Consider the following 14,695-nt stretch of genomic DNA (forward strand, 5'->3'; position numbering starts at 1 on the left):
GAAAAATATGTGTTCAACATAAACTTCCACATACATACATTTAATGCCCTCGACATTGTATTAGGGCCCTTAGTGTCTTTGCACCAAACAGTTAGAGAATACAGGTCAACTCTGTGTTCTTGACATCTACAAAATATTCACCATATATTTTCATTCAAGTAAATAAGAAGTGTTGGGTCATTGGCTGAGCAAAATGCAGAATCCATTGGCTGAAACACTGCTAGAGTTTGACAACTCCTTCCCTAGATGCTCCTGGCCCCAACAAATGGGGACAATATTTGAGGAAACTGTCATTGTGACTGGAGTTAAGAGGCAGTTGGAAGCTCAGATGTCCTCACTCTGGGTGGCCAAGAAAAAAGATGGTATATTCCCATCCCTAGCATTTCAAATATTACGGGTACCTGTAAATGGGGGATGAGGAAAATGCAGCCCACTTCCAGTAAAACTCCGAGGACCACTTAGAAATGACAAAATTCCAGTTGGATATCTGGGACAGATTCTCCCTATAATTCTTCTGTTGTCCCATACTGTCACCAGATTACAGCTACTTTCGGACGTGGATGTCTCTGTGTAAAAGTAAACAATTCTCTGTTGCTGTCTTGGATCACTTTATTCCTATAGAGAACTAATTGCCATCTCCAGCCTCATTGGGAGTAAGAGGCCACTCCCAATAAGGGCTATAGTCACGATGTTGAGTGGATTCCCACGTTGAAATCCACATAGTGCGTCACCCTACATACTGCAGACTGATACTATAGTAATATCAGATGCACCTGGGCCTTCATTGGGTGAGTGACACACGATGAACAAGGTTCTTTCATTTTCTTACCATGGTCAGCTATAATGAAGTCCATACTGTTGTTCCTGCTTCATTTCTCTTAAGGGGGCGGGCAAAAATAGTCAACATTTCAGCCAGGCCTCTGCCATAATATTGATCAAGGACTTAAGGAGTGGTAGAGATTAAATACCAAAAAGAACACCCAGATCAAGTTGGCTGAATATGATATGAACACGCCTTTCTTGGCCAGCCACTGAAAGAAAACCGGGTGGTGACCTTCACCACTGAGCACCAGAAGAAAACAAGGAAGGAACAGGGGGCTAATTTCTCCCTATGTCATCCCTATGCCCACAAACATCAAACAAAAGGCAAGATACCCACAATGTTTTAAGATCCCTCTCACTCTCTAGTGAGAAGGTACTTACAGGAATTGGTAGGATAGAAAAAAGTAACAGATAATGGACAATTTCTAGAACGGACAAAACATTGGTTAATTTGAATGGATGTGACCTAGCTTTGGAGAGTGCAAAAGAAGCTTTCGAAGAAATGGCAACAGAGAGACCTCATACCAGTACACAATGATATGAAAAAGAAGAATTGAATCATTATGCAAATAGAACAGATCAATTGCTTATAGAATGAAAATCTAGGAGATCAAAATCCCTAGCATTACAGAGCGGTCTGCTATAGGAATCATCCTTGCCTCAAAAGGTGGCAAGTATTTGGGAAAATTATGCATACAATGCAGGGGTAAGAAATGCCTGTATCTTTATCTTTTTCCTGAAAAAGATGATAAAGGAAAACAAAAATGTTTATAGTACTTTAGAATGTTCTTGATAGAAGATCCCAATTAAATGCGTAGTCAAAAATGGAGGTAAGGAAAGTCATCTGTGACTCAACATTTTTACATCACCATGTGGGTTATCCATGTAAAAGTATTTAGGAATGTTTGAAGAGGCGTACATAATCATTGTGAATTGTACAGTATAATAAATGGAAGATAGTTTTCTCCCTATAAATTATAGTACTACAATTTCTTATTACAGTTGTGTTCTGACATCATATCTGCTTTTAATTTACAATTTTTGTCATTGTTTGCTTATGATAAAATAGTAAACCTGATCAACACTGTCACAGTTTCATCCCCCCTATGCACCAGGGCCAGACTGGAGAACCGAAAGCAGTGTGCAAAAAAATGCTGAAATCAGCTCCCTACCTAGATCTCCTTGCTAACTGTAGGTTTTAAAACTTCTCTTTGTTCTCTATCTGTGTTAACTCTTGTCATAAATAGCTTCTTAATCCAAGACTGATATTTTTTGGTGAGAAATTCTGGTGCCCTATATAACTCTGGACATCCCACAATTTCCTGCCAGACTTTATTGTAGTGCAGCCAAGAGATGGAATAACCTTTATCCAGGAAAATACAATATCTCATAATAGCCTGGTTCAGCCCTAGCTCGGAACATGACCACATTTTGAATCAATGAGGAAGGGGTGAGACGGCTAGTCTGTTGGCAACATACCCCAGCCCCAGTTCTTCATGTACTATAAAAGTGGTGACCGATGGTGGGAATAATAGTAACCTCCTGATAAAATCATTTTCAGATCACTATATCTCACGACAATCCGTATAGCCACACACATCACCTCCATAACTAGCAATAGATAGACATTCAACTTGGTAAACTTTATCCATGGCTTGTAAGTGTCTAGCCCCCAACATTTTTGCAAATTCAAATACTGAAACTATTGATCTTGACAGCAGGTTCCTCTTAACCTTTCTTTGTGGGACCCATGACACCCTCTCATCAAAAATGACCCCCAAATAAGGAATCAAATAAACTCTAGTCACTTCTTGATTGCCTTCCATAATTTACCTCTAGGCTTTCTTCTATGTCCAATAACCATCATAGGAGATTTGGAGTGGTTAACATCCATGTCAAGGGTAGCCATAAACTTAATGAAGGACTTAAGCAAATGCTGAAGGCCCACTGCTGTGCTAGCTAACAAAACAGTATCATTAGCGTATATAAATGCTAATTATGTCAACATCTAAGGGAGATCAGCAATAGCATTGCTCCATCTCATTGCAGAGGATGAATGCTCTCCTCCTGGCCAGCACGCTGTCCCAGAATTCAGCGATGATGGGGACAACAACCATCAAACCATTGAGTAGGGTACCCTCCACGAACTCCTTGACTCCATCGGGACACCATCTCCGGACACAGGGAGAGTCAATAGCATCATGCTGTATCCCCATCCCTCATCTACCAACCAACCAGCACCAACTGCCACAGTCCATTTGGAGATGGTAGAAATAGTGCAGGCAGGGATGGAGACCATGGCAGCCGCCCTAGAGGATGTCTGTGGGTGCCTCTATCCCAAAAGGGACAAACTTGCGGCTATAAGAGGCACCTAGCCCCCAATCTGTGGCTGGCAGCAGTATCTGGCTGACATCACTGGTGTCTTGAGGCAGAAGCATGAACTTATCCTGTGCCAAAGTGGCACCAGCAAGGTGGCCAACCACCTAGGGGCAATAAGAACCATCTTGGAGTCCATGGAGCAGAAGCAGAACTCCCACTTTGCTGCAATGGCGGTACAACAGTGACATGGCTTGGGTCTTATAAAATGAGCAGATCCTCTTCGCTGCTGTGCTGCCTCATGTGTTGACACAGAGGAATGCTGCTACATGCACAGGTTCCACATCTTCAGCCCCTGATGTTTGTGTGTCTCCCTCAGCTGCCACACCTACTACACCGTCCTCACAGGAGACATCAGAGGTGAAAGATGTGGACTTCACATATTTTTCACAAAAATTTGTCTGGTAGCATTAATTGGTGCCACATACCCAGTGTTTTCTTTGGCTTCTGCTGAGGAACATGCCAGTAAAAATCAGCTGGTACTGTATTGGTTTTGCTTTGCTCTGTTCACCTCAACCAATTGCGAGGTCTCATTGAGGCCTATCCTCCCTAATGGCAATTGTAATTGCAATTGCATTTATATAGCGCTTACTACCCCTGACGAGAGGTTGAAGCAATTTTTCTGAAAGTAACACGCTACTCTAGAACCCAAATGGATTAGTGGTGAATTAGTATAGGGAAATATGAAATTAATTTTAGCGGTGGACATGTTAGTCTGTTATTTGGATTGAAAAGGATTGTGGAGGAATAGAAGAGTGAAGGGTTTAGAAATAATTTTTTGGGGAGCTCATAGCAGTAGAAGGAGGTTGGGGATGAATAATGGGGCGGGGGAGGGGGAAGAGCCTGAAGGAAGGTTTTAGAAAGGCGTATTTGGGGATCTGAATATTAGAAGAGGTCTGAGATGATGCATGGAGGGGTAAAGGAGGGAATCGTCTAGAAAGGGGTATTTTGGGATCACAGTAGTAGAATGGGGTTTGAGATGAGGGAGAGAGTGGAGGTGGAGGAAATATTGAGAAGAATTGAGTGCCAAACAGGGTAGTGCATTGGAAAGAGTAGCAGAATGAGGTTTGAGATCAGTCAGAATAGAGGTAGAGGATATATTACGAGAGGTGTAGGGTGAGATATAGGGTATTGCAGTGGAGGTGTTGTATTAGAAGCAAAGGAAAACATATAAAAAGACATAAGTACATGTAAGGTATATATCTATAAGGAAGGTAATATGTGTAGATTGAAGTTGTATTTAATAAACACAGACTTTTAAGTGTTGCTGCACTTTAAGTTAATGTGTTTTGTGTTTGTGCCATGGGGTTCCAAGGATCTTTGTGGCAAATACATTTGTACACCATGAGATTTACCACCTACAGTGTGATAATGCTGCTTTGGTGCCATCGCTGTACAGCTCCCAAAGGAATGGCTTTGGCTTCTATTTCTACCTCATTACAACAAATTGAGATAGGTTTAACTGCTTCTGTGAATGAGCCTATAACATTGTGACAAGAACTAATTGTAACGGAAACAGCCAGTACTTTATTAGAAAGAGTCACATAGATCGAGTCAAACATATACAGGCAAGGATGACAGTACTATCTTAAGCACACTTCCACCCTTAAATCTCTGTAGATTTCTTGAGTTTCACAGAGGGGATGATACTCTAGGAGCTGACTGTAATAAATTTAGCTCATCCCACATACTGTAGCTCATGACATTTTTTTGTCTTCACCAGAGATGGTCAGTGGACATTAAGTTCTAAATTATAAGGATTTTGAATACAATGCAATCTGCATTACCCATGCAGACCTCAAGAATTTCTTAACGATCAATTGTAGGCAAAAAAAATTGTCTCAAATGTCAGTGGAGTGGTTACCATTTGGCCATGCACTTGATCAATAGCAGCAGCCAATTATTATGTAATATGGTAATCCACTTAAGAGAATGTTACTGATTATTTTCAACCACTGAGAAGTAAAGCAATATATTGAACATAGATTATGTGAGGGATTCAAGATTTTGTCTCTTATTATCATTTTAGTCATGTTGTAAATGAAATTGGATTACCTAAACTAAAGCAATCAGGTTTCTTCTATGAAAGATTGTATGAGGGGTTCAAAGTTTATTTGTCTCATGTAGTTCCTAATCCACATACATGTTCAGACCAACTGTACATTCACCGGAAGGGAGAAAACGAAAAGGCCTGAAGGTAAACACACATGTCCTAGATTGCATAAGTACAGAGCACAAATCTATTTAACCTTCACACCAAAGGGTGAAATGCTGGCCTTGTGTGCATGTTGCATAGAGTTGTTTAATCCTCACCCCAAGGGGTAATATGCTGGCCTAGAGTGCTTGCTGAAGATCAGTTTAGCCCAGCATGCCAAAGGCTGAATTCCTTGCCTAGTGAGCAAGTTGAATGGAACTGTCACCCATGGAACAGATGTTTGAAATGGTTGCCAAGCAACCCAAGAGAGTACCGCAAAGTTGGGGTAAAAGTAATTTAAGGGCAAGAGAAGATAGTAGTGAGCTCTTAAGACAGTCTCTCATCTTATCTAAGTAGCAGTGTGCACCCCACCTCAGCCTTGATGCTGGACTTAAACTTACCAGACAATCTATACATTTTTTGTTCATAGCCAAGCTGTCACCAGTGACAGCGTAATGGGTACACCATGTTCCCAGACCTAGGGTCAGAGAAAACAGTCTAGAAACTGCTCCAGCAAGTGATAGCAGTTCCTTTGTAGCTGGTCTATCAGCGTTGAGGTGAGAACTACTCCCTCCACAGTTCCACCCTGGGCATTAGTAGATAGGAGGTCTTGGTGAAGGTCACACTCGTCTTCCTTGCCTCCATCTGTTACCATCAACATGGTGATATCTGCCCTTTCATTGTGTAGCTTGAGCCTCTTCACATGGATCCTGGAAGTACCGAAGTTTACCTAGCAGGTGACTTTCCCCTTCTTATCTAAGACAGAGTAGGGCCCAGTCCACTTGTCCTGCAAGGAACTGGATGCTATAGCCTCTAAGACTCTCACCAATTGTCCTGGTCGGTATTCCACTGTGGAGGACTTTTGGTCATACCAGTGCTTGAAAACTCCTGGATGGGCACCAAATTCGTGTTTGCTTTTTTCATGTACTCTGCTATCCAGGACTGAAGATCAAGTGCATAGTCCACTATGTCCTGCTTAGGTTCTTTCTGGAGTCTCTCCAATCCTTCTTTAACCAAATTGAGCAGGCCTCCACCAGATGCAGTAGCTGAGGTCCTCATCAGTGCAGCTACTCTTTGGTGGTCCCGTAGTGTAGGAGGGCAGTTCTCCTTCATTCCTTCTTCCAAGTTGGTCAATATCTGATGTCTAGGTGGCAGGGGGCACCTTTATGCTTGGAAAGAGCCCTTAGGACAGGATCCGACTGGTTGACAATGTGCTACCAGGTTCCTTCCTACCTGGTGACCACTTCCTGTTGTGTGTGGCAAATGGGTATGGAAGAATGCACTATTCCCCCCCCCTCCCAAGATGGTGACACCCCTCTCTAGTTGTTCAGACCTTACAAGCTCACCCTGGCCCTGGGGAAACCGGTTTGGCCACTGGTTTCCCCTCTCTTCTTCCAATGCCAGACTGTCTACCTCAACAATGGGGGCTGCCATCTCTCCTGGTGGTACACATCTGCCCTTCAAAGGAGGCTTCACTTTTGAAGCCTGCATGTTGGGACTAAGACCCAAGTGGTTTCCTACAGGAGGGAGGTGATACCTCCTTGGCCTGCAAGCCCTCATTGTTCTCTTTCTTGGGAGTCTTTGGCATGTCTCTGCAGGAGAGCACACTGCTGTCTTTTGGAGCAGGCTCCATGTGTTCCTGGGAAAGTACAGGAGTTTTAAAGGCAACAAAGTTGCTGCTATGCTAAATCTGCAAACTGCAATAAGTTAGACTAATTAAAATTTGAGATACATGGTGTGCCTAATGTAAACAGTTGTTTGTTATCTTGGAGTGCCTACTATGGTCACACCATTCCAGAGTTAGCACAGCTGAGGAGTCAGCGTGTAACCCTGCACTCACCAATTGGTTAACCAAGTCTTTCCACGGGAAACATGACAGTTGTGCATATTTTACTGTCAGGACATGCAACGAACATGTCCTGCCTGTGTTATATGTTGCACCCTACCTTTAGGGATTGATAGGCCTGCCAAAGGGGTGACTTACACACTTTTCCAGGACAAGTGGTATCTTTGACATTGCTTTCAATGAAAAAGTCTGGTTGATGCTGCCCAACTTTCTAACAATCTGCAGTGATAGACTGGTGGAATTGTTTTGCTTGGGGGGCCTCCAGAGGGGCAGGTAAGTTAGCAATTTTCAGTTGGATACAGACAATTTAGCATACACTTTAGGGTCAGGGCACTCTCACTGAGGTCTGGTTAGCAGGCCTCCGTACATACTCAGTGTCAAATATCAAAAGCATCAGTCAAAAAACTAGGGGGTAACCATACAAAAAGGGCATTTCCCTACATGACCCCTCCCAGATGAAAGGTGATGCGCATCTCACCTTTGCCGTGTTGATTGTCATCATCTTAATAGAAGAACCTTGAAAGTCCAACTGCATTGGCATGGCCAGTCCCAAGCCTGTGTCCCACTGTAAACTCAATCCCCTGTTGAAAAATGGACCACCTTAACAGCTTGGGGTTCTCTCCTCTCATCTGCATTTTCCATTTGAGGGGTCCTTGGTAGGTTTAATCTTTGAAGTGAGTCCCAAACAGGTACAATCTTAGCTTCTTCAGGGCCCAAACCACAGCAAAGGCATTGGCACTCCCATCCTGCTGCATAGGAAGGAGTTGCATGCTGATGAAGGCAATGAGCTGACCCTGACCCAAGTCATTTACTTGTGGCAGCATTACACCTATCCCATGGTAAGAGAAATCTGTGTGGACAATACACTCTTTACTCAAGTTAGGGACCTTCAAGACAGGTTTTGAGCAGAGTACTTTCTTGAGAGTTTCAAAATCCTTTTGACACTGCTCAGTCAAGAAAATGTTTCAGAGCTGCCTCTTGGAGAGCAAGTCAGTAATGGTGCAACTATGGTACCATAACCCTTCAGAAATCTACTGCAGTGTACAGTCAGACCTAAGAAGGTTCTGACCTGGGTCTGGGTCTTAGGAGGATCCCAAACCAAAATAGTCTGATTCTTAGGCTGGAGAGGTTGTACTTAGCCTCCATTAACTTGGTGGCCCAGATACACCACAGAGCCCTGCCCTATCTGGTACTTACTTGTCTTGATAGCAAAGTCTGCCTTCTGCAAGGTCTGCAGCACTTTCTTGAGGAGGACAGGGGATCCTCCCAAGTGGAAAAAAATACAGCTATATTGTCAAGATAAGAATCACTGAAACTCTTCAGTCCTGACAGTAAATATTCCACAAACATTTTGAAGGCAACATGGGCATCCTTTAAGTCAAATGGTATCATTTTGAATTGAAAGTGGTATTCAGGTGTGGGGAAAGCAGACCTTTCCTTGGCTCCTAGAGTGGTGACAGTCTGCGAATAACCTGATGTCAGGTCAAAGGTGCTCAGTTACTTAGATGCCCCCATCTTATCATTGGGCTCATCAGCTATTAGAATGTGGGTTCCATCAGACCCATGACTGATGGACAGTCATGAGTGAGCATCAGTCTTAGTGACTGCATTGAGGCCCCTGTAGTCCCCACAGAACCTCAGCTCAGGTTTTCCCTTTGGGGTTGGCTTTCAGCACCAGAACCACTGGGCTGGCCCATGGACTACTTGAGGGCCCCTCACCCCCAGCTTCATCATCTTGGCAACCTGAGCCTTGACCTGGTCACACAATGTATACATTTTACTCTTGGCAGACAAGCTGTCAATGGTGTCCACATAAGGGGTACACCATGTTTTCAGATTTCGGGTCAGAGAAACAGACCAGTAAGCTGCCTCAGCAAGTAATAGCAGTCCTGTTGTTGTTAGTTGATCAGTGTGGGAGAGAGAACTACAGCCTTCACAGTTCTCTCTTGGGCATTAGTAGATAGGAGTTCTGTGTGAGAGTCACTCTCTTCTTTCTCACCTCAATCTGTAACCATCAACATTGTGATGTCTGCCCTTTCATGATGTAGCTTAAGCCTATTCATATGAATCACCACGTTGGAGATTCTGGGAGTACCCAAGTTTACAATGTAGGTGACTTTCCCCTTCTTCTTCTGTAAGATGGGGAAGGGCCCAGTCCACTTGTCCTGTAAGTCCGTGGATGCTATGGGGTCTAAGATTCACACCAATTGTCCGGATTCGTTTTCTACCATGGAGGAATTTTGGACATCCCTAACTTGACAAGCTCCTATCTGGCCACCAAGTTATTGCATGCCTTCTGAATGTACTTGACTATCCTGGAGTGAAGACCACACATATAATCCAGTTTGTCTTGTTTAGGTTCTTTCAGGGGTCTCATTGATCCCTCTTTAACCAAGCTGAGTAGACCTCCACCAGGCGCAGCATATGTAGTCCTTGTCAGTGAAGCAACTTTTTGCTGGTCCAATGGTCTAGGGGGGCAGTCTTCCATTGGTCCTTCTTCCAGGTCTTCGAACTCTGTGGTCTAAGTGCTGGGGGGGGGGCTCATTATGCTTGAAAAGTGCCCTTACGGCAGGAGCTAGTGGGTAGCCAACGGGCCACAAGGTTCACTACCTCCTGATGGCCACTTCCTCTGGAGTGTGGCAACTAGCAGGCCCAAGATCCTGTATTGTACCCACTCCTAAGATAGTGCAACCTCTCTCTTGGTATTAACACCTCACTAGCCCACCTGAGGTTTGGCTACCTCAGGGGTTCCCGCCCCTGGAAACAGGTTTGGCAACTGGTTTACCCTATCTGCTTCCCATGACAGCCTGTCTACCTCAACAATGGGGCAGCCCTCTTCCTTGATGTCACACATCTGCCCTTCAAAGGTGGCTTCACTTTTGAAGCCTTCTTTTTGGGGCTAGGACCCAAGTGGCTCCCTGCAGGAGGGAGATGGCTCCTCCCTGGCCTAAAATCCCATATTGTTCTGCTTCCTGAGAGTCATTGGTATGTTTCTACAGGAGGGAAGAAAGGTGTCTTGTGGAGCAGGCTTCATGTTTGCTAGGAAGGCACAGGAGTTTTAAATGCAAAAAATGGCAATGTTGCTAAATCTGCACAATGCAACAATTTACATTAATTATTCATTCCAACTTGAGATTCAAGCTGGGCTTAATTTAACGAGTTGTTTGAATCCTTGAAGTGGCACTTTGGTCACACTGTTCAGGATTTTGCACAGCTGAGGCATCAGCGTGTAACCTTTACTCACCAATTGGTAAACAAAGTCTTTCTACAGGAAAAATTGCAGTGTTGCCTGTTTTGACTGTTAGTACATGCAAAGTACACATCCTGCCTGTATCATATGTTGCACCCTGCCATTAATTCTCGGTAGGCCTGCCAGAGGAGTGACTAACACACATGTCCAGGGTAAGTGGTGGCTTTGCCATTGCTGTCAATGGCAAAATCGGGCTGGCGCAGCTCCACTGCGCTACCTGCCTGAAGTAGCCAACTGGGGGACTATTTTCACTTGGGGGACAGCTAGGGGTGCAGAATCAGTGCTGCAATCAGTGGGTACCCCTCTAACTTACATGCCCTGGGAACCTGGGTACAATTTACCATTGGGCACAGACAATTTGACATACACTTTAGGGTCAGGGCACCATCAATGCGGTCTGGTTAGCAGGGCTTAGTGCGGATCTATGACGTTACAACGCGTTATTTTACAACGCAGACCGTTACAACGCAGTTTTTACAACGCAGGTACCATTACAATGCATGCCATTACAACGCATGTCATTACATAGCAGATACTATTACAACGCATACCATTACATCGTAAGTATTGGTAAGTATATCTTTTTTTTTTAAATGTAATAAAGTTAATTTAATTAATTTAAATTAATAAATATAATTTAAAAAAAATTAAAACAGTAATTAATTTAATTTAATTTAATTATAGTAATTTAATTAATATTAAAATTATAATTAATGTAATATATTTTAAATAATATAATTAATGAAATATAATACATTTATAAATAGTAAATAATATAATGTAATTTATTACAATAAATATAATTTAATTAATTTTAAAATAATACTTAATATAATTTAATTTAATATAATTAAAGAAATTTAATTAATTTAAAAATTGTAAATAATATAATTTAATCATAATAAATTAAATTATTAAAAAAAGAAATTAATTTTATTTAATATAAGTAATGTAATTCAATTAATTTTATAATTGTAAATATTGTAATTAATTTAATTAAATTAATTTGATTAATTTAATTTTTCTAAAGTCGTAATACCCCTGTACCCCAAAACGCAAACCAGCCCTAAAACCTTAAAATACCCCTGTACCCCAAAACCCAAACCCAGCCCTAAAACCTAAAAATACCCCTGTACCCCAAAACCCAAACCCAGCCCTAAAACATAAAAATACCCCTGTACCCCAAAACTCAAACCCAGCCCTAAAACCTAAAAATACCCCTTTACCTCAAAACCCAAACCCAGCCCTAAAACCTAAAATTACCCCTGTACCGTAAAAACCAAACCTAGCCCTAAAACCTAAAAATTCCCCTGTACCCCAAAAACCAAACCCAGCCCTAAAACCTAAAAATTCCCCTGTACCCCAAAAACCAAACCCAGCCCTAAAACCTAAAAATACCCCTGTACCCCAAAAACCAAACCCAGACCTAAAACCTAAAAATACCCCTGTACCCCAAAAACCAAACCCAACCCTAAAACCTAAAAATACCCCTGTACCCCAAAAACCAAACCCAGCCCTAAAACTTAAAAATACCCCTGTACCCCAAAAACCAAACCCAGCCATAAAACCTAAAAATACCCCTGTACCCCAAAAACCAAACCCAGCCCTAAAACCTAAAAATACCCCTGTACCCCAAAAACCAAACCCAGCCCTAAAACCTAAAAATACCCCTGTACACCAAAAACCAAACCCAGCCCTAAAACCTAAAAATACCCCTGTACCCTAAAAACCAAACCCAGCCCTAAAACCTAAAATACCCCAAAATTACTTAAAATAATTTTTTAATATTTTTTTTAATTTTAATATTAATTAAATTAATAAAATATTGTAAAATAAAATTCAATAAAAATAATTTACTTACCTATACTTACGATGTAATGGCATGCGTTGTAATAGTATCTGCTATGTAATGACATGCGTTGTAATGGCATGCATTGTAATGGTATTTTCATTGTAAAAGTTGCGATGTAATGGTAGTGCGTTGTAAAAGTTGCGTTGTAACGGTGCAATACCGCTTAGTGCATTCTCAGAGTCAAAAAACAGCAGCATCAGTTGAAAAACCAGAGGATGACCCTACAAAAAGAGGCATTTCCTTACACTAATGTATTCTGTATCATCCAGCATGGCTTTAGAAGTTAGTTGCTTTTCCTTTTCGATTGGAATCTTTAGAGGTTTTGAATGTTCAAATTGTGTGTACAAAATAACATTAAGATTAGGTTGTTGAAAAAACACACATTGGTATTTTGAATTTGAACAACACTGGTTATTTTGTAATTCTTTTGTAACCAGTGTAGCTATTGCATTTAATTTGAATTACAAGTGCATTGTTTGACTGTTCACCAGATAACTTATAGGATATTAGGGCTTGTTTAATCTGTGTAGTTTGGAGACTTTCCCTTTGCAACCTTAGGCCGAGTCGACTTTTTTTACAACTCTGATTACCACACACATCTAATTTACATGTTCAGTGATAAGCACCACACACTCAACATACATTTATGGCAGGGGAAACCTGCTGAAAACGTGTTGAATTAGCAATAGGACATGCCGGTGTTGGTGCATAAAGCGCCAAAATCCGTAAGCGTTGCGCCATTTCCAGGGCAGTGATGGTAATTGAGTGCCACTTATTACTCCTCATAAATTGCGATCATTGTGGACCCTTTTTCGGGCCGACCGTCAAAGTGGTTTTGGTATTGCAAATAAAAAATGGATCTGTCTTTGAGGCAACATCTCTTGAAATCCTGCTAAATGCTGACTAATACCCCACTCATTTGTCCTATCTTTAGCATGAAGAGATGTTTTCGTGCTATCTCATTCTCAAGGGCGTGACTAATTTTAAGGACAACAATGTGTATAACATGACTGATTGTATACAGCAAGCCAGTATTCATTTCTACTTCATAGCAGTTGGAAGTTCCCTAATCCCCCGATGCAGTATAAAAGCTCTTCGAACATCTGCTTTTATTCAATATGATCAAATTATTTATATCACCACACTAAAACCTGTAGTTATACCTTTGGCAACAAATGTGTTGAAAATCAATTTGTCGAGTAAGAATTTGACAACGCATGAACAAATTGCATGAAATATGAAAGAGAAAATGAAAGTTTAATGATCTTGGAAACAGCAGTCAATGAAGCACTGTACAGTGGCGGGATACTGCACTATCTCCTGGGATGACCCACATAAAAAAGGTGAATTGAGGACCCAGAATCAAGACATAATTGACCATGATTAAACCTGATAATTTAACTCCCTGTTATTCCAGAGCTGAAATCAAATCAATGTTTATTTAGTCCACCAGCAAACGTAATCTCTTGCCAAGGAAGGATTTTTTTGGCTGGCATAGTTGCAATATGAAACTATACACCACATCAAATCTCCTTGAACTGACTCCAAAGTATTGTATCTGTTCAAAGTTATTACAGTGGGATGTATTGAGCTTCTTTTGATTAGGAAAGATGAACAAACTGTCCTACAATTTGATGTATTTTACTCCATCATGTTATAGATTAATAAAAATATCAAGTGGCTTGATCGCCCCATATTACTAACGCCTTGCGTGCTGCATTAATTCTCCCGCTGTGCAGGAGAACTAATGAACGGGCGGGGTTTGGACACCCCCCGGCGTCCTCCGCACATGCCCACCGTGACGTATGATGGCTGGGGGCCGTCCTAATCACCAAAGGAGTTAAAGTATTTTTTATGATTGAATACTAGGAAAAATATCAGCAGGAAGAAAACACTAGGGAGCAGCACACAGAGAATGAGGAAAACACCTCCTTCGATTGTTTTTGTGCAGGTACAAAAACAATCATGCCAGCATCACAGACACCCTTGCACCATGGTGCAAGGGGGCCTGTGTTGCTGCTCGGCTGCAGTTTGTGTGCCGGCGCTTGTAGAAAGGACAGGAATGCACCATATCTTGTGGATACAGCACATTCCTTCCCTTTTCTTTTGACATTGGTTAGCACAACTAGAAGGCTGGGGGCACCTTCCTATGCTGCGAGGCTGAAAATAAATCGCTTTCACCTGCCAGAAATTCAAAGAAGGATAATCATGTCAACAGCACAGGCAGCCTTGCACTATGTTGCCAGGGTGATGGAGTAAGGTTTCATACATACAGAAACCTGCTTGTCCGCAGCCCTCTCAAAATAACCTGGAATTAATTAATCAACATGTTTTGTTTACTAATATTTGCCTTTC

The sequence above is a fragment of the Lissotriton vulgaris genome, chromosome 4_1 (assembly GCF_964263255.1).
Source record: "Lissotriton vulgaris chromosome 4_1, aLisVul1.2, whole genome shotgun sequence".
Lineage (NCBI taxonomy): Eukaryota > Metazoa > Chordata > Amphibia > Caudata > Salamandridae > Lissotriton > Lissotriton vulgaris.